The sequence below is a fragment of the Aphis gossypii genome, unplaced genomic scaffold, assembly GCF_020184175.1.
Source record: "Aphis gossypii isolate Hap1 unplaced genomic scaffold, ASM2018417v2 Contig00574, whole genome shotgun sequence".
Taxonomy (NCBI): Eukaryota; Metazoa; Arthropoda; class Insecta; order Hemiptera; family Aphididae; genus Aphis; species Aphis gossypii.
In genome coordinates, this window is record NW_026083170.1 from 36,142 (window position 1) to 57,786 (window position 21,645).

The 21,645-nt window shown below is 28.5% G+C and overlaps 1 long non-coding RNA gene and 2 pseudogenes across 1 annotated transcript; 1 reads left to right on the forward strand and 2 right to left on the reverse strand.

Annotated features, from left to right (window-relative positions):
• Positions 1 to 277: 277 nt before the first annotated feature.
• On the forward strand, positions 278 to 2,055 carry LOC126554670 (uncharacterized; annotated as a pseudogene).
• Positions 2,056 to 2,198: 143 nt separating this feature from the next.
• LOC126554665 (uncharacterized) lies at positions 2,199 to 3,558 on the reverse strand. Its single transcript, XR_007606706.1, has 4 exons — positions 3,369 to 3,558; positions 3,177 to 3,292; positions 2,820 to 3,109; positions 2,199 to 2,741 (listed from the first exon to the last, which is right to left on the reverse strand). It is a non-coding gene; the product is annotated as an uncharacterized LOC126554665 (long non-coding RNA).
• Positions 3,559 to 10,849: 7,291 nt separating this feature from the next.
• Positions 10,850 to 20,080, reverse strand: LOC114123663 (uncharacterized; annotated as a pseudogene).
• Positions 20,081 to 21,645: the final 1,565 nt, after the last annotated feature.

The following is a 21,645-nucleotide window of genomic DNA, read 5'->3' on the forward strand; positions in this document are numbered from 1 at the left end:
CGTCTACAATATAAAGGTAATTATACATTATATATTATATATTATACATTATACACTATATCTACTTTATTTTTAAGTAATAATTTGTGAAAAAAATATAAATATCTATAACATTTGTACCAACTAAATATTTTAACTATAATATAATAGTTATTAGTTCAAAATATGTTAGCATATTTATAAGCATTATTTTACTTTATTCTGGGATTTCCACAAAAAGTTTTTCGAGCAGTGAAAATATCTATGATTGCACATTATTTTATTCAATAGGATTATAATGTCGATTGAGCAAGAAATGAACATCGAAGATTTAATATCATTAGTCCAAGAACGTGTCTTTATGATTACAAACACAAAAATTATAGCAACAGAAACATACAGGAGCAATTATGGAAAGAAATATCGAATATTCTTAAAATACCAGGTCTTTATATTTCTATTATAATATTATGTTATTATTAAAATTATTATAATATGTTATTTTATTATATTTTTTTATTTTTTCTACTCTACATAAATCACGATAGTAATAATAATATAATAATTAAGTAGGTACTTAAAACAGTTATTAATTGATCAATTCTTTATTATTTAATAATTTTACTAAACAGTGTATATATTTTGCCAGGATACAGAACCTTTATTTGAATTAAAATATTCTGTAAATATATTTCGAAGTGATATTGCTGCTGTGGAAGATCTATTATTAGAAGATCTAATTCTACTGATATCTTGTTCAATTATATCATTCTGTTCTTGAGAATTTATAAACTCTTGAATATCAATACAATGTTGCTCTCTCGTCATAATTAAGTTATGTAATACACAAATAGCTTTTACAATTTGGGTAGCTTTTTCTGGGCCAACCACAATTTTGTTTTCCAACACTTTAAATTTCTTAACCATAATTCCGAATGAGCATTCTACTATTCGTCTTGCCCGTGACTGTCGATAGTTAAAAATACGTTTTTCGTTTGTTAAGTTCCTACGCGGAAAAGGTCTCATCAGGCATGGTAATAGAGGGTATGCTTCATCCCCAACAAACACAAAAGGATATTCTTCATTGATGTCATTATGAATTTTTCTTGGTGGTGGCAAATTTAATTCATTGTGTAGTAACATTTTACCAAAACTAGATTTTTTAAATATTCCACTGTCACTGGACCGGCCATAATCCCCAACATCGATTGTTATAAATTTTGCGTGAGCATCAACCACTGCTTGAAGCACAATTGAGTGAAAACCTTTATAATTAAAATACTCGGAACCAGCACATGGTGGACATTGAATAGCAATGTGCTTACCATCAATTCCTCCTGTGCAATTAGGAAAATTCCAAATTTTATTGAACTCATTTGAAATTTTTATCCAGTCTTCTTCTCTAGGCGTTGGCAAATAAATGGGTGATAATAATTTCCATATAGCAATACATACTTAATTAGTTATCAATCCTATTGTCGTAGCACCTAGGCGAAATTGGTAATGAAGACGCTGAAATCGCTCTCCTGTTGCCAAATAACTAAAAACATTAAAAAAATTTAGTTTTAAAAAAAATTAAATAAAACAAAATATAAATACAAATTTGTATTGTAATTAGTATCTAATTTGTTGATTAATTACAGCTAATGAATGCAAGGTAAAATGGACCACACTTCGAAATTCATTTTCAAGGCAGCTGCGTGAACAAAAAAAATTGCCATCTGGGTCCGGAGCATCATCAAGAAAAAGAAAATGGTATTTGTTTGATAATATGTTGTTTTCTCTGATTACGTGTTGCAACACAAAAAAATGGAAAGCAATTTGAATAGTTCCCATATAGATAACATAGAAAACGATAGTTTCGTTGAAGAACCTATAGTGCCAGATGCTGAACAAAATTTAGAAACAGTTGAACAAGAAGTGATTTCACAAACAATAGTTAATGAAGATGCAGAAAATGAAAAATCTAGTAATGAACCATTATTTAAAAAACCAAGAACAAATCGAAAAATGTTAGCCAGTGAAAGAGTGGTGGAACCAATGTTGGAATTTCTAAAGACAAGAACTCAACCAAAAAAATTAAAAATGAAATTGACATATTTACACACATATAAAAATTAATAACTTTAAGGAAGATTATACTTTTTTTAATTTGGTATTATCATTTTATTCAATGAGTTATATTATAGTTACTCTAAATTTAAATATGAATCTAATGTTTAAAAATTTAAAAATATTAAAAATACTCCACATTTAAGTATGAATTTTATGGTTCTAATTCTAATGGTAATTTTATGAAATGGTTAGGGCTTATGTTACAGGTTTTTCATCAAAATAATAAAATAATATTCTGCTGGTTGTCTTGATTCTGTTTTCCACTCTTGATTTCCTTGTTTTTTGGTTTGTGTACTTGTGGATTGTTGCTGCTATAAGTGTTTTTTCCTTTATATCTGCTTTGCTACTATTGACATTGTGCTTGAATCATCTAGCTGTTTATTTTGACTATCTAAAACATAATACGATTAATGTTTTACCTTTATGTCCCAACAAATTATAAAAAAAAGTCCAGTCCCTTAGTGTTCATTCATTTTTACGTTCACTTTTTTCTCCAGATTGAAACCTGCGTGAAAAATTTAGTTCATGTTTCATAGTATATGCGTGGTTACTGCTGTAGTTATTACTGAGGTAGTTCCTGAGTCTTTCTATAAGCGGTGTTGGTATTTATTGAGATTCCTGTATTTGAATACCATGATATTTTTATTCTATAATTAATAAAATACAAGGAGTTATTAAAAATGTTTGCCTTGAAATACGTAATAATAATAAGATAGAAATTATACTCAGAGAGGTGGGAAAAGAACTGGTGCAATGCACTATTTTTCTAAAATGTAAAAGTGCATGTTTGTATAGACTAATAATACAAAATGGTTTTTGCTAATCTAACAAGTTACGTATCAAAAAATTAAATAATATTCTGTTCATCACTTCAATTCCTTTTTTCATTGTGATGGGTTTCCTTGTTATATGACAAGTGTATTTATTGATGGGAGCTGCTCGACGGTTTTTTTCTCGTTTACTGCTTTGCTGTTATGGATTGTACTGGAATCACACAGCTGTTCCTCTTTTCTATCTGAAATTAAACATGAATTATTTGTATTCACTTACGTACCTTCATTTAATTTAATAGCTGATCATACTATATACTTTATTAGTAGAGTTGTTAAATTAAAAACTGTCTAGTCCCTTATTTCTGTATAATATTATCCGCGTCGGCGTATGTTAGTTTCATAAGAGTAATGTATTGTAGCTAAAGCTGTAATCAACGACGGCAATAGAATATCATTTACCGGAAATAAAAAAAATAATAAAAATTTATTGATGATTCTTACCATTTATTTACCTATTTTACCTGTACTTCACAACAATTATTCACGGTTGCTCATTCGGTGTTCATAATTTTGACTGGTAATTGTGTTGATATAACTTTTTGAAATATATTGTAGGCGATCAGGTACTGTCTCATGAATCTTAGAATATAATTTTTTTTTATTTCATTTGATTTTAGTATTGCTATATCGGTATTTTATTTAAAATATTACTATAATTTATCCGTTGTTATCATTATCAGTTATCAGTTTATCACTATTTTATATCATATTACTATAGAATTGTTAATTAATTATTAAAATAGAAACACATCAAGCCACAAAATCCAAAAAAGCAAGCATTAGTTATGCACTTCATACTTGTACACATTTCTAACTTGTAAATTTTTTGATCCTGGTCGCACTCCTTGAAATGGACATTTTGCATTTAAAGCATCAAACATATTATCGTTCATTCGTTCATAATCTCAGTGAACTTTATTGTTGCATCACAATGTTCTAGTCCAGGAATATTATGCTAAATTTAGTCCATCAGACATGGATTTACTTAGTACCTTAATATACAACAGTACCTCAGGGCTCAGAATAGATGAAATTTCTGTATTAAAGTACTATTTACTTAAATATTTTACATACCATCACAGCAAGCATGTAATCTCAAACACAAAAAAATTTTAAATAAAATTTAAAGTACCTATATCCAATTATAACATAGGTAGCTATTATATATTGATAAGTGAAAAATTATGATTTTTTGTAAATTATACTAGGTAGTTACTAAACATAATTTAATTGCTTGAAATTTATTATAGTTATACAAAACAATTACACGATGTATTATACAGGGTAGACATACCATATTTTATAATAAAATATAAAAAATAATGGAAATTAGATACCGTTTTACGTATTTGATATTTTGATAGGTAACAAATAATTTCATTGATTTTTTTTTTTTTTTTTTGACCATTCAAAATATAAACTGGCTCTCTTATATCAGTAATTAACATTCTTTTTCCATAATGCGTATCTACAATTTCGGGCAACAAACATTCCAAATAAAATCTAAAATAAAAAAAGTGGGCAAGTGAGTACCGCTCTGCTGTACATTAGGTGCCGTATGGATCATTATTATATATTATAGGAGTGTTAAATTTGAATCCAATGATAGTTATCATTGTATACGAAAAACGATTCTGAACGAAGATGATTTGTCAGCCTAGGATATAATTTCTAGTGGTTGGTGAAAAAGGTGGTTTAAAAAAACCAGCTTATATTAAAAAATATTTTGAAAATTAAATCACGTAAAGAAAACGCGAATCTTAATAACTGGTAAAATTTTCAAGTATCTACGACTTATACTTTTTGAATAATAACAAATATCAAATATCGTTTGAGGCTAAACTGTTATTTAACGCGGTTTTTGTAAAAATTTAAATTTCAAACACTCATAAAAATTTTTTGTCTGAATCCGGTAGAGTTTTTTTTACAGATATTTGAAGAAAAATGTATGGAAAACCTTGTACCAAATTTTCAAAACTTAGTTATAAAAGAAAAAAATTTTATGATTTTTCAACTTCAAAATTACTTGCAAATTTTCGCGTTTTCGACAGATTTCGTAAAAATTTGAACTAAAAACGCTTATAAAAAAAAATTGTGACTAACGATTTTTAATTTTTTTTAGCTACATTAAAAACAACTCATAAGGAACCTTGTATTAAATTTTCAAAACTTTTTGGTCATCCAAAAATTTTTTATCGACACTTTAAAAAAAATTTCTCAAAAAAATCGAAAATTTCAGTGGTCTATAAATAACTCAAAAAAAGTCAAAATTTTTTGAAAATTTAACTATATACGGATACCACTGACATTAACATTTGGTGAAAATTTCAAGTATTTTCAGTGATTAGTTTTTGAATTACAACCATAAAAAAAAATCGATTTGGTCGAAAACTGGTTTTGCGTTAAAATTCCCGTTTTTCCGTCATTTTTTTTTGGTTTTTCCCGGCGCTTTTGAAAACTATTGGAAATTTTTTACTTTTGACCCCCCAAAGTACAAACTACATTCACTTCCTATCCGAAACAGGGTCCACTTTTTAAAATCGGAGCACTTTTACTGCTCCAAAACGTGGTGTAAGACACAAAAATAAAAAAAAAAAAAACACATATCATTGTAAAATCAATACATTCATCACTTCGTTCAGAATCTAAAAATAATGAGGATACACCCGAACTTTCTTTTTTTAAAAGTATTATTCCAGATTTTTTAAAATTAAATGATAAAAATCAACGTCAATTCAAAAAAATTGTATTAAATACCATTGATCAGCTTCTCGACAGCCAAGAAACGACGTATGAAATGCCAAGATACAATAATGCGCCACATTCTAATATTATACCTAATTTATCACCAGATCAGCAGTTAAATGCAAATCAACAACCGCAGCAATTTAATGCAATTAGTACATTGCGAGTTCTCCAGATTTTTCCTCGTCGGATAGTTCAAGTTCTTATATTTTGCATTAATACAGTTGATTTTTCATTATAATAAATTATCATTTTTAGTATTGTTAAAAATTAAGTATAATTAATATAACCTTATTAAGTGTTAACTCATTTTATTATAATAATAGTATAACAATAAAAAGTAATACGTTCAAGAGAATTCGCAAGTCTAAAAGAATTATTTTTATACTACCTGCTATTTTAAATTCTGAGTGGAGCGAAAAAATGAAAATGTAAAAAAAGTTGGACAAGTGGATACCGCTCTGCTGTTCAGTAGTTGTCAAGCATGACGTTGTAATGGATATGTTATATTTTAATTCAATGATAAATCATTGTATAAACGATTTTTTTTTTAAAAACACATCATTGTAAAATTAATACATTATTTCGCTATGCTCCGCTCAGAATCTAATATCTAATTATTTAGAATGTATTATTAACTTACCTCAATGTCACCAATAATTTCTCTTCTGGAGTGATACTTTTTTTGAAATTAGTATCAGGTTTTCGAATTTCATCGTTAAGTATTTCTAGAATATAATCAAACTTGTCGGTACTCATTCGTGTAAAATTTCTAAATTTACATTCGTCATTTCGAAGTTCATGAATAAAACATTTAATTGTATTGTTTTCAGTTCGTTTCAAGTTCAAAGGATGAACCCAAAGTTTTTTTTTATTTTCTTCCTGTTCAATTTCTCTTAAAAGAAACCATAAAATAGGAATAGCAACGTCCTCCTCATCGGACGACATTTTGACGACTACTTGATATACTTTGATTTGACTAACTATGTTTTATCTAGTGTGCGACAACAATGCTTTATTATGACTAAAAGCAAAATGACTAAATATGACTTACATTTCTTCAGTAAATTTTGCTTTACCAGTGTGCGGTCACCCTTAAGCTGCGGCCCCACTGGGAGCGATTTGCGTTTTTACGATAGCGTGTAGCGATTTTGCATTTTAGCGATTTTAACAAAAGTATGTAACTCATATGTAGTGGAGGCACTGAGATAGATAAGAATATACTGGAGCGCGGACTATGATGTAAAAACGGGCCGACGTATTTTTCGTTACCCCCCACTCCTGTATGGCACGAAATTGAATTTCCATACCAATAACATTGAAAGACTACACATTTTAACTTGACACAACTCTGGGATAAATGGTCGTATTACGTAAACTTTGGTATCAAAATTTTTGTTTTTATGTGTACTTCAAACTTGTATTTACAAAAAATAAAAATAAATACTTTGAACAACATTTTTATTAAAAACAAAATTGTCCACGCTGTAGTATACATTGTATAATACTCGTCATGCGATACCATATTATAATTTATATTATTTATAATTATAATGAATCTTGAAAAAAAAGCCCAGTACCAACTAAATACATTTTTTTAGATTCTGAACGAAGTGATGTTAGTATTGATTTTACAATGATGTGTGTTTTTTTTTTTTTTTTTGTGTCTGTGTACAGCATAACTAGTCGAAATAATGCTCCAATTTCAAACTATGGAGGTGGTTTCCGATGTAAAAGTGAATATCCTTGGTGCATTATAGAGGTAAAAAGTTAACATTTTCCAACAGTTTTCAAAAAAATCGGAAAAAACAAAAAAAAAAAATGACGAAAAAACGGCAATTTTTACGCAAAACCAGTTTTCGATCAAATCGATTTTTTTTATGGTTGTAATTCAAAAACTAATCACTGAAAATACTTAAAATTTTCACCAAATTTTAATGTCAGTGGTATCTGTATATAGTTAAATTTTCAAAAAATTTTGACTTTTTTTGAGTTATTTATAGACCACTGAAATTTTTGATTTTTTTGAGAAATTTTTTTTAAAGTGTCGATAAAAATTTTTGGATGACCAAAAAGTTTTGAAAATGTAATACAAGGTTCCTTATGAGTTGTTTTTATTGTAGCTAAAAAAAATTAAAAATCGTTAGTCACAATTTTTTTTTATAAGCGTTTATCCATAAACGCTAATAAATAAATAAACCATAAACCATCGTTTTAAGGTTCTCCATAAATTTTTCTTCAAATATCTGTAAAAAAAACTACCGGATTCAGACAAAAAAATTTTATGAGTGTTTGAAATTTAAATTTTTACAAAACCGCGTTAAATAACGGTTTAGCCTCAAACGATTTTTGATATTTGTTATTATTCAAAAAGTATAAGTCGTAGATACTTGATAATTTTTTTGGCCCTATCAAAATACTTGAAAATTTTATACAAAGTTCCTCATATGTTATTCTTATAGTGATTAAAAAGTTAAAAGATACATAGGCACTATTTTTTTTTATTAGCATTTGAAGTTCAAATTTTGAAGAAAATTCGTCAAAATCATGAATATTTGCAAATTATTTTGTAGTTCAAAATTCATAAAATTGTTTGTATTTATATTTAACGTTAAAAAATTCAACACTAAGTTTTCCATAAGTTTTGCTTCAAAAAGCTATGAAGAAAATTTTAAGGAAAAATGTTTTGGGCGTTTGAGTTTTAAATTTTTATGAAATCGGAATATTTGTTTCAAAATAGAATATATGACAATATTTAATTATAATATATTCTAGACTGACAAATCATCTCCGTTCAGAATCGTTTTTCGTATACAATGATACCTATCATTGCATTCAAATTTAATCTACCCTAGTCCGAGGTCCACCTCACCCCCTAATGTACAGCAGAGCGGTACCCACTTGCCGACTTTTTTAATTTTATAATGTACCTTTGCATCAATTTAATTATGTAACACTTTTTTTGACATAGGTATTTACAGGCCCGGATAGACCCGGCGAGTTACCGAGTTGAACTCAGTGGCCGCTTAAAATTTAGACCGACTTAGTAATATATATTCGAAAATATTTGAACACCCCCAAACTCTGTTACTCTTAACAGCTCAAAAATGTATATAAATATGACTTTATATTATTGAAAAATAGGCCACTAACATTTTTAAGGCTGGTTAAAGTTCTAAAACTCGGTGGGCTGATACCGTGCCTATCCGGCGCTGGGTATTTATAATATATATTATATAAAATATTCGTTTAATAATTTGTATATACATTTGTATCATAATAATATTTAATAGAATAATACACCAAATATTTTAAACTAAAGGTATAAAATATACATTTGAAGTATCTATAAGAGAGAAATCATAATAAAAATAACATAAAATAAAATAGATGTCATTTGTATATAATTTTAAAAAATGTTTAAAGGTGGTAAAAAATTTCAAATAATTGAAATAAATAAAAATAATTATCATAATAAAGGCATTGTTTTCTGATATTGTGCAGGCTAACTATTAGAAATATTAGAATACTATTAGAAAATCTAATAGGTACGCTTATCTCATGCATAGTATTCACTATTTTTGTTTTGTGTATTTACTAATAACATTTTATTAATTATATAAAGTAATTGAGAGTTTAAGTTAATTTCCATACAAAAATGGTTTTGTCATGTTCGGCCTTTGGATGTACAAAGAGTTGGAACAAGGAAAGTAAATTAAAATCTATTCAATTCCATAGGTGAATAATATATTATCTAATTATTATATTTTTAATTTGATGTAGATAGTCTTGATAAATATATTTTTCATTTTTTAATTTAAAATCATGCTGTTTATTGCAATTAATAGATTCTATAACTGTTGTAATAAAATATAAATTAGTATCCAATTAAAACCCTAATTTTAATATCTAGATTCTCACTCAAAAAACCTAAGTTATTACAAAAATAAATAAAAATGCTCAGAGTTTTTATTTTAATTTTTTGTAAATACAAGTTTGAAGTACACATAAAAACAAAAATTTTGATACCAAAGTTAACGTAATATGACCATTTATCCCAAAGTTGTGTCAAGTTAAAATGTATAGTCTTTCAATGTTATTGGTATGGCAGTTCAATTTCTTGCCATACAGGAGTGGGGGTAACGAAAAATACGTCGGCCCGTTTTTCGTAATGCTTCCTCTACACTCTCGCGAGGTCGCCCCGTCGAGAGTTGTCGAGTTAACGCGAGGCGAGGCAGCGCACGAATGCACACTCTACACTCTCGTGTAGTCTCGTGTCGCCTCGTACCAACTTTACGTACACTCTCCAAATTTATACTCATTTGGGCGTTAACGATTATGCAAAATGGACGTGGTCGAGTTAACCGCCGTGGCAGCATTGTGTGCTTTTAGTTACTATAATTTCCTCAATATTTACCAAAAAAAAAAAATATTAAAAAACCATGGAAAAAAAGGAGATGGGGGATGACAAAAATACACCGAAATAGAACAAGGTAAATTTTACCTTATTTTTTTACCAAATTTTTTCTATATATCATTATCTATGTTTTATTTTAAAATTGTTCAGCCTAAGTACCGATCATATGTTAGCAGAATTGCTTTTTGAACCTTCAGTCGAATTTGAAAATTTCCTACGAATGTCATCATCAGATTTCTCATATATACTAGACAAGATTTCACCTGTGATATCTAAAAAACACACTCAATTAAGAGAACCTATACCTGCCAAAACCAGAATTGCTATCACTTTACAATTTTTGGCTACTGGAGATAGTTATAAGAGTTTACATTTTTTGTTTAAAGTGTCCAGTCAAATCATTTCAATTATTGTTCCAGAAGTATGTGCTGCAATCAACGACCTTCTCAAAGATGAAATAAAGGTAACAATATTCTAAGTAGAGTGAAATATACAATTTATTATGAATTTATACGGGCATAATAATTTATAATATTGTATGCAAATGAAACAAAACTTAACGTTTTTAAAAGTACTTAAGGAAAAAAACAAAACTTTAACTTTTTAAATATTTTTAACAACAAAACAAAACATAACTTAGTTTTTTTTTTTAAATTTTAACAACAAAAATAAAAAATATAACTTTCATTAAATTTATCACAACTGAAACATAATTTTACATTTATTTATACTTTCGCCTTATTTTAATTATTAATTAATATCAATTATTATCTCCACTGTAATTGTCAAGAGCAACGTAAAAAGCAGTGTCTATTAAATTGGAGCGTTCGATGTAGTTACATTTAGTTGGTTTGAAATATTAGTGTTTGACGTAGAGATGGAGAGTTGCGCTGGGTTGCTAAGGTTTGAAATCGGAGAGTTAGAACACGTGTCACTTCTTTCCGAATATGAATTACTGGTGAATGAGGCTGAGAAATAGAGTAATGAGGAATTAATGGACGATTACAAATTCTCAATTCAGATTCAGAATAATAACTTAAAGAAGACGATGGTCTTTTTGGTATATCTATTTCAACAGCTGATTTTGGTTGATTTGATACTGGAGGAGTAAAAGAAGGGTTGGTACATGAAGTCAATGATTGATTGTTGCAATGACGTAAACGATTAATAAACATTCCATCAATCTCGTACATAAATATTTCACGTTCACATTCAGGTAGTTTACGTAATTTTTTGGCGAAAATTTTTGCATAAAGATCGCACTCGTCTTCTTCTTTCCTGTTATTTATACAACTTTCCAGAGTACTAAAAGCCTTTTTCATTTGTTTTCCCGCTTCTTCTAGTTCGGTAGGATTACTTCGGCGTCGGGGTGTAACCGGTGGGCGACGCTGTGTTTGATTGACGTCTTCAGTTTGTTGACCGATTTGGTTGGATAAATTTGTTTCATTAATATTGTCATCTGCCGTTATCTCCTGTGCATTTTGTGAATTATTACCCTAAAATTAAATATTATTTTTTTTAAATTTTTTTACACGTAATTTAAAAAATTTTATCGAATGAAATTTTAATTTTGAACAAAAATGCCTGAAATTTTAATATTAATATTATATTTTAATATAGATACTAAGATATGTATACATTTTTGTTTCAGTTGCCATCTTCTGCTGCTGAGTGGTTGTTGGTAGAAGAGGGATTCAATAGAAAATTTCCCCATTGTATCGGAGTAATATATGGAAAACACGTTGTTTTGCAATCCCCTCCCCATACAGGAACAGAATATTATAATTATAAGAACTCATTCAGTATTGTTTTAATGGCATTAGTCAGTAGTGATTATCGCTCTATATATGCAGACATCGGGAGTCAAGGGCGAATCAGTGATGGCGGTGTACTTAAAAATTCGTTATTATGGCAAAAAATTTGTTCAAATAGCCTCAATTTACCAACCCCATCACCCCTTCATGGTTCGAATACTAGTACAGATATTCCATATGTTTTTTTAGGGGATGGGGCATTTGCTCTTAGTGCGAATTCAATGAAACCATATCCTGGAAACCATGCAGTCGGCTCACCAAAACGAATATTCAATCAAAGATTATCAAGCTCACGCGTTGTAGTAGAAAATGTGTTTGGGATATTAACGGCTAAATTCTGAATTTTTAAAAAACCCATCTTACTAAAACCCGAAAAAGTATCAATTATAACTATGACATGCATACTATTACATCATTTTTTAAGAAGAAGCGAAACCTCTGCATCATTATATAACCCTCCAGGGGGTCTATTCTTAAAATCATACGAAAGAGATCCGTATACCGAAATTTATATTTTCACATGAGTTTTCACATGATTCTAAAAAGTTGTATTCTTAATTTTTTTCCGTATACGAATCTATTCGGTTATGTGAAAATGATTCGTATGATTCCTTCGGATTGGTCACTGTAAGTGAAAACAGGTTTCCGTATACGAATCTAATTTCCCCGCGATTTAATGCTACACTAAATTTATGTCTCGTAATCTTGGTGTACCTCGTATCAAAAAATAGGAAATATTATATTTTAATTATCATTAGTATTAATAATGTATTAGTATTAACAAGTTGTTTAATAAGCTATTTAAAAATTAAACAAGTATGATCTCAAATTGTAATATTCGTCTTTTTTTTGTGTATTAGCCCTAATAGTTACATGTGGTCCGGTAAAAAGTACCTATCCACTAATGCTTAAACAAATAATTAAAGCGTGTATTATATTATAATATTACATAATATAAATTGTTATTACATCAAATTTATTAGCTTAGGTAAACATAATTTAAATATTAATAAATAACTTATGAGTTATGATAAATAAATCTACCGTCTACGATATTACGAAAACACTATAAAATATACCTAATTCATGACGAATATAACGAAAACATATTAAATTATTATTTATAAATTAATTGTTTATTATTTATATAATATTATAATTTATACTAAAATGTTATCTTCATTGTGGTATGAAGTAAAGTTTCTATCGATAACATTTCATTATCGGTTGACGAGTCAGTGAGTCACGTTTAAAATTTTAAACTGCCGTTACTCGTTAATTTTTGTTGAAACAATGGACGACTTAGATTTTAATGAATTAATCGCGGGTATCGAACTTCTCGAGCAAGTTGAAGAAGATGCAATAAATTCTAGACATATTCTAAAATCAGTAGACCCATTTACCGGTAAGTTAACTTTTTAAGTCATGTAAAAATGTATTACTAAAATGGTAGTACTATATATTATAAATTGGTATAACATAAAATGTCTTTCTTATAATACTTTTCTTATACCTATACTTTAGATCTCTCGGACCGAAAGTTTATTCAACGTTATAGGCTTTCCAAACAATTAGCACGTAGAGTAATTACGTTGATCACGCCATACATGTCAGTGCCTTCTACATTGGGAGGATTGACCATAGACCGCAAAGTGAGTGTAAACAACTTTAAGTTAAATAATATAAAAATGATTACCTATACGTTTAATCTTTGTAATGAAATAGCTTAATTAATGAACCTAATTTGTTGAAAATTCTTTCATAGTTAATATTTACAATTTGTTTAAATTTAATTTATGAATTACATTTTTACCATGAAAAAATATACATATATTAAAACATCGAAAGTATTTAAATCATTTTCCAGTAAACTGCAAAATTATATAAGTTATATATGTAACATGCTTGTAATTTGATTAGATTTTGCTGATTTGAGTTCTCTAAAGCTGTTATTGGTTGAATTTTTTTTATTGCTTCCAATATTAAGTTATTTACTATATAGTATATAGTATATACCTACTCAATCGAGTTAGAGAACACGTCGCGAAAAATCGGTTTTCCTACATGTGCGTCCCCAAGCGATACCCCAAAGTGAATCAGCAGGGTGACAAAGGGGAATGTACAAATTTGGTGCGTTCTCTCGCTGGACGCTGAGTATATATAGCTCGAAAGTTAATAAGGCTATTATTTACATCGATTTAAATTTACCTAAAGAACTATTTATACTAAAGAAATAACAATGAAATATTTAAATTTAATAAGTATAATCATTTATCATAAATAGTATTTATAATTAATGGTTTAATAAAAGGCTAATTAAAATTTACTCGATAACTCTCGCCACTTATCTCTGTCCTCTTCATTTTATAATAAAATGTGATACGTGTACCTATACGCTTTGACGGTTTAAACAGCACTTCATTGACGTAATTACGATCCAAAATAGATTTAATTGGTTGATACTTACGACTATAAAATAAATAAAAAAAACAACTAAATTATAGATTTTCAAATAATTGAGTTATCACCGTTTGGTTATTAGCCTATGGCAAGCTAAAAATATATGTATTTTTTTTTTTAGTTTAAATTGAAAATTATTTTACTTTTAGGTAATTACTGCTTTAGATTTTTTGCTGCTGGCAGTTACCAATTAGATGTTGGTGAAAACCGGCATACATCTATTTCTCAAGCTTCAGTAAGCAGAGTTATTGAAGAAGTAACAAACGCAATAACAAATCCTGCAATTTTTAATCAGTTTGTTAAATTTCCCAATAACTTTAATGAATTGGATGATGTAAGAACAGGGTAAGTAATAAGTATATATTATTTTATTATTAATTTTCCAGTAATTGTTTTAAAATAATGAGTTATATTATTTGATATTTCCTTAGATTTTTTTCTAAGTATAAATTACAAGGTGTTATAGGAGCGATTGATTGTACACACATTGCTATAACACCTCCTAAAAAAGATGATCCAATTTACCCAGAAAATATTTATGTAAATCGCAAAGGCTATCATTCAATAAATACTCAACTTGTAAGTACCTATCTAAAATATTTTGGAACTTTAAAATATTTATAAATTATAATAATAATATTCAATAAATCCTATGTGATGCCCTATAAGTACCTATATAGGTATTCTTGCCATTGAGTTTAATAATAAGCAAATTGACTAATATTAAAGCTAACAACGTAAAATGGTTTCTGCTGAATGCAAATGTACTATGTTGTACATTGGTTAAACGTAAACAACACATAGTTGACATATATATACTGAATACACCTATATATTGAATTCATGCAGTCCATTTACGCAGTTTAATTAGTTACTAAACGATTAAAACAATAATCATTATTATTTTTTTTATAGATATGTGATGCAAACTTACATATTTTGAATGTGTCGGCTAGGTGGCCTGGGTCTACACACGATACACACATATGGAACGATAGTGTTGTAAAACAATTTATTACAGATTTACATGGTCGAGGTTTCACTTCGTATTTTCTAATAGGTTAGAATCTCACCTAATTTTATAGTATTAAGTAAATAATTTTGTTATAGGAATAGTATATTAGTATTATGTATATGCTTATATAGGAGATTCAGGATATCCCCTTCGACCATGGTTATTAACACCATTTTTAAACGCTGAACCTAATACTCCGGAGTACAGATTTAATAAAACATTTTGTCACGCAAGATCTTGTATTGAAAGATGTAATGGAGTCTTAAAAATGCGTTTTCGGTAAACCTTGTACAATTTTTATATATATTTTTAAAACTAATATATGTACAATTTTATTTTTAGCTGTCTTCTCAAACATAGAACACTACATTATTCTCCTAGCAAGGCTTCAAAAATAATCAATGCATGTGTTGTATTGCATAACCTATGCATTTCAGAAAACGTGCCTATAATAGATGGCGATAATGATGAAGTTGCGGATTTAGAATTAGGCCTCTATCATTTTCCTATGGAGGAACATAATGATGATGTACCAAATAGGCAGAACCAAGAGCTTATAGCTGGTCAGCGTTTCCGTCAAAATATAGTAAATAGATTGTTTACTGATTGAGAAAAATGTAAATATTGTTTTTAATTGATTTCAGTAAATTATTATACAATGTTCAATTATATAGGTGCTAGAAATAAATTCTTATTATCAGGATATATATTAAAATGATAATTCTTTATTTTATGAAACATATTAGGTATATTGTATAATATATTTACAATTTAATATAATTTATAATAGGTCTAGGTACTGAGTAGTTTATTATAATAGATATTTAGAACAATTAATATTGTTTTTTTTTATTTTATTTATTGTAGGTAATGTTCGGAATACCGATAACGTGATAGATAATAGATATTAAGTAATATGATACGGTCGATATTCGACGTTACTTATGACCATAGCTAATATATGTATAACCAAATTTTATATTCGTAAATGATTTTATAATATATAATTAAAATTAATATGTTATTTTAATTATAAATTAAATTAAGTGTACTTTATGTTTATAATTTTTTTTCTTTTATTGTTTATATTTGTCAAATGTAAAAAAGAATTAAAATTATTTAATAAATCATCATAAAAATAATAAGTCAATAAAAAATGACCGTAAGAAATAAAACACTACTGATTTCTTGTTCTTAAAATACACAGTATCACTTATTCATGTGGCACAGTAAATTTGCTCAGAGCATCAGCAATTTTTTTTTGTGCCACACATATACGTTCTTTAGCAACTGTTGATCGTTGTTTTAATTTTAACATTTGTTGCATATGTTCAATTTTTATGTTATAATAATTTTGAAGCATTTCATTGCGTTGATTGCTTGCTTCTCCTAATGTCCCTACAGCCTTTTACAGTGTTTTCCAATCTTTGCTTTTTTGTTGTAAATTTTTTTTGTACGCTAAAGTATGTAATAATTTTATAATTTTATAAATATATCTAAATACTTTAAATTTGAATTAGTTTAATTTAAAAATATTAGTAACTAGATAAGGTGAAACATTAATATATAATATATTATGCATAATCGTAAACTCGGGGGGGGGGGGGGTTAGATTTATATTTTGTAAAATGTATTTATTAGTATATGTATTTAGTTTCTATGTATCTTTAAGTATACGGTAATATCGACTTGAAATAAAGCCCCCCCCCCATAAAAATTGCACAAGTTACGCCCATATTATTATGCTTTAAATAATTATAAAATATGTTTTATTAATTATTATTTTATTAATATGCCTTTTAAAACGTCATTATAGAACAATAAATTATCAAAATATGTACTTATACCTACATTAAAATATGCGAAGAAAATTCCATTTAATAAGTATAACAAAAATATACTTTTTAAGTAATATGCTTCAAAATAAGCAATATATATATATGCATCATAGCAATTTAAACATAATATTTTAACAAATATCTTACTTTTTTATTGGTTCTTTACTATTTTCTTCTACAAAAGCTACCTCATATGGTCGTTTATTATTAATATTATTCGATTCTTCAACAATTTCACTATTAAATAAAGACAAACACGTATTGAACTATGATATGCTTTAAATGTTAAATACAATTTGCTCATAGATTTTTTAATTAACTGTCTAAAAGTGTCAATAATGAAGTTGTCACTTACGTAGCGTTAATAACAGTGGTATTCGAGGAAGACGGTTTAAATATATTGTTTTCAAACGAATCAATAGAGGTGTATGGAATATTATTTTTTCTATGTAAAAAAAAAAAAAAATGTTTTTAATAATGTCATTAAGAGAAACTAGCATTTTACATTAGGTATATAACCTTTCTGCCTCATCGATTTTCAACAATCAACTTTGATTCGATGTCACTAGGTATATATTTTCTAAAAAAATATTATGTTTAATTTCTATTCAATTCAAATATAGGTATATATTACATATTTGATTCATCACCAAAATCAAAGAAAACCGTTGACTCGGCAATCAATGGGTCTCCAGAGATTGGTACCTCGCCTATTATGCCAACGATAGTTTCACTCAACTTATCAAGTTGGCGAGCAGTAGATGGTCCTCCACCAGTCCCTCTCAAGCTTTTATTAAGCTGTGCCTGTTTTTTTTTGCATCAGCTTTAAGATCTTGCCACGTCTACAAATTATTGTTTTATAGAGGTATGTAGATATCTCACTAAGTTCAGAAATGTACATTATAGATCTACATTTAATATATATTATACTTTACTCTAATAATATCTAATTAACTGATTTTTAAATGGTTCGAAAAATAAATAATGTTCATTTAAATTTTAAACTCTGTAGTTATTATTAAATATTAATATGATTTAAAATCTATTATGTAGGCAATGAATGTAAATTAAATGTATGCAAATGAATGTAGGTGATGGTTTACTACACACAGCTTAAATCGCAAGTTTTGCACACACATATCTACTTAAATATTTTATATTACGTATATCGAAGTGATTAAAATATGGTACCTATATACTTTGCATCCTATTCTTCAATCATAAATTAGGTATATATTTATATATTATAAATTGTAATTTAAATGTACGTACTCTACGCCAGGTTTTCCATTCTTTTATTGGGCCTGGAATTGCATTTAAAATATTGGTTAATTCTTGCCACTGCTGTGCGGCAATATTTTGGGTAAAAGTAGCTGTGTGTTTTCCTTTTAGTAAGTCCGAATGACTCGATAAAAATTCAACCATCGCTGTCTTTTGGTCATTGGTGACGGAATGACTTTTCTTTCTTTTTTCGGAAGACATTTTAATAAAATATTATAGATAAATATAAGAAAAATACAAATTACAACGTACAAGGCAGTCAAGACTACATGTCTATATACGCTAATGATTCGTAATGAGCGCTAAGCCGCTAACGTTCATGATACTTTATTATTTCTAAACAATTTATTTTACTTTCCATGACGAAAAAACATATTTTGCGACGTTGCCGTTGTGTACCATTAGGACGGTATTCCTAAACGAACGTTTTGGAGAACGCGGATTCGTATACGAATAAAAATGATTTAAGAATACCATTTTCTCTTCGTATACGGAAATATATCGTGTGAATCGTTCGTATACGAATCTCATTCGTATGATTTTAAGAATAGACCCCCAGGAACGATGGACGTGTGTGATGAAAATGGTTTAATAATTCAATCAGGTTCTTGGAGAAATGAAATCGAAGGAAATGGTGCATTAAGACCCTTTAATCATATACCTCGAAGATCACCACCTATGGATGCAACCCAGATACGAGAAGAATTTACATAATATTTTTTCAATAATAAACAGTTATAAACAGTGAATTCTATAATAAACTTTGTAATATTATAATAATAAACTCGATTTAATACAGTTATATTTGTATGAATAAATTGTATTGTTAATAAGATGTTAATTTCAAATTGTTATTAGCCATTATCATAATATATATAATATGTCTTATACCTAGACCAGTGGCGGTTCGTGCTATGGAGCACGAGAGCGCACGTGCACCACACAAAATAAAAAAAATTGTATCACGTCGTTTGTCGGAACGTTGACATAAGCGTATTACATTTTCAAGTATTTTTACTCAATAAATAAAGTTTTATTGACATTCATATAAAAAAAGGTGCTCTGCTGTACAGTAGGTTACAAGTGGAGACGGTATGTCAGTTTAGGTATAAGACATATTATATACATATCTATGGTATTAAAAAAAAAATTGACATAATAATATAATAAATATATAATATTAAAATATAAAAAATAAAAAATATTATAAATCACTTCACGATCCACCAAATATGTACATACTTGTTCTGTGTTCAAAGTAGCGTTGCAATCATTAATATTTCCCATAAAACTTTCAATTAGATTATATAAAAACCATATTGGCTTATAAATATCTTCCTGCCCGGCTCCTGATCTGATCGACGCCTTTTTTCTCCTTAAATGCCCACGAAACGTTGCCATGATGGAATTTTTTTATTTTTCAGTTCATCAATTGGTTTGTTGAACACATTACTAATTTCGACCCAAGCATCATTTACTTCGGCCTTATCTTTATGCCAACGATGCTTTGGATCCCATAAAATATGTTTAGTTTGATAAAGCTGCATAAATGCAATTGCATCTTCGTTAGTCCAGTCAGACATTTTAATAAATTATTGAACGAAAAAAATTTTTATCATGTAAATGACTAAACAATAAATAAATAAACCAATATTAAACGGCTGTTTTCAAACCAGACAAGCACGAGACAGCGCGAGAATGTAGTTGATAAGCCTCACCTCGTGGCACGTGTCCTTTGACTCGCGACAAAAAAACCGACATCGAACGGAGCACTCACGAGGCAAGGCGAGACGAGACGAGACGAGACGACACGAGTGAACCGACTACACTCTCGTGCTCGCGTTGCCTCGCGTCACCTCGGCGAGAGTGTAGAGCTAGCATTACATACGAGCATAGGCGAGTCCGCGCTCCAGTATATTCTTATCTATCTCAGTGGGCGCAGGTAACGGGTTCGGACCCCGCTCTGGCGGTGCCTATCGTGCATTCGGCGATGGCGCTTTGATTAACACGGTCGCCCGTTTCTTCCCGATTTTTTGCATTTTTTTCCAAGTAATTTTTTGATTTTAATTTTAATACATTACATTCATAAAAAACGTATGCGGGGTACTATGGTACATTTTTTTTAGTTGTCAGTTTCGAATCACATAAGTCATTAATTGAAATACAATACTCTGTTTACATTTTTTTTTTTTTTTTAACGTGTCTTCGACCATGGGTCGTGTTAAAGAGTACAAGAGCGTTTGTATCGCACTGTATTGTATCCGTTAACGATAACATCAACAAAATGCTTTTAATATGTTTAAAAATATTTTACTAGAAAATAAGTGTTTGTATGTCCTTGGCAAGATGGCATGCAAAAATGTATGGGTTCTATACTATTCATTTTTTTATTATTGCATTATATTATTAATATAATATTTATTTACACACACACATACATATAAAATTGATATGTTTCATAATATAAAAGCCCCTGAAAGAGTTAGGTACCTACAGGTATAGTTATGTTAGTCAAAGTTGTAATTGCAAATATTTTTAATCTTACCTAAGAATTTCTGTAGGATATACTTATGACACTTTTGTTAGAGTATTTTATATATATTTATAACGCGTTTTCGATTTCCGCTCGATTATTATGCGGTTTTTCGAAAAATTTTCACTTTTTTTACGATTTTCATACTTTTTCGAACGTTTTCCGTTCCGTTCCGTGCGTTTTGGAGTCTTCCGAGTACGACGACGTTTTCCTTCAATTTTTTTTTTTATTCGACTGTTTTTTTCCGATCTGTCTGATAATTTGTATATTATAATACAATTATGTTATTTTATATTCAACCGTTGGTTGTATTTTTTGCTGTGTGTTTCTAGACGACAATTCACCAAACAATACAATGTTTGTGTACCTACATGATTATATGTTATAAAAATACCTATAGGTATGAGTATTTAACTGTACGTTGCTTTGAGAAACGTTAACGTCTTATTTTGTAGATTTATTATTAAATACGTTAAATAGATGTATGATTAAGGTATTTAAGTAGGTAGTGTTACAGATATACATTAAATAGATAATTAATAAGAATAATTAAGCTTTATTACACACGAATTATACGAATTAAAACTGAGCTGAACGAAAAATTCGCCGCAGCAC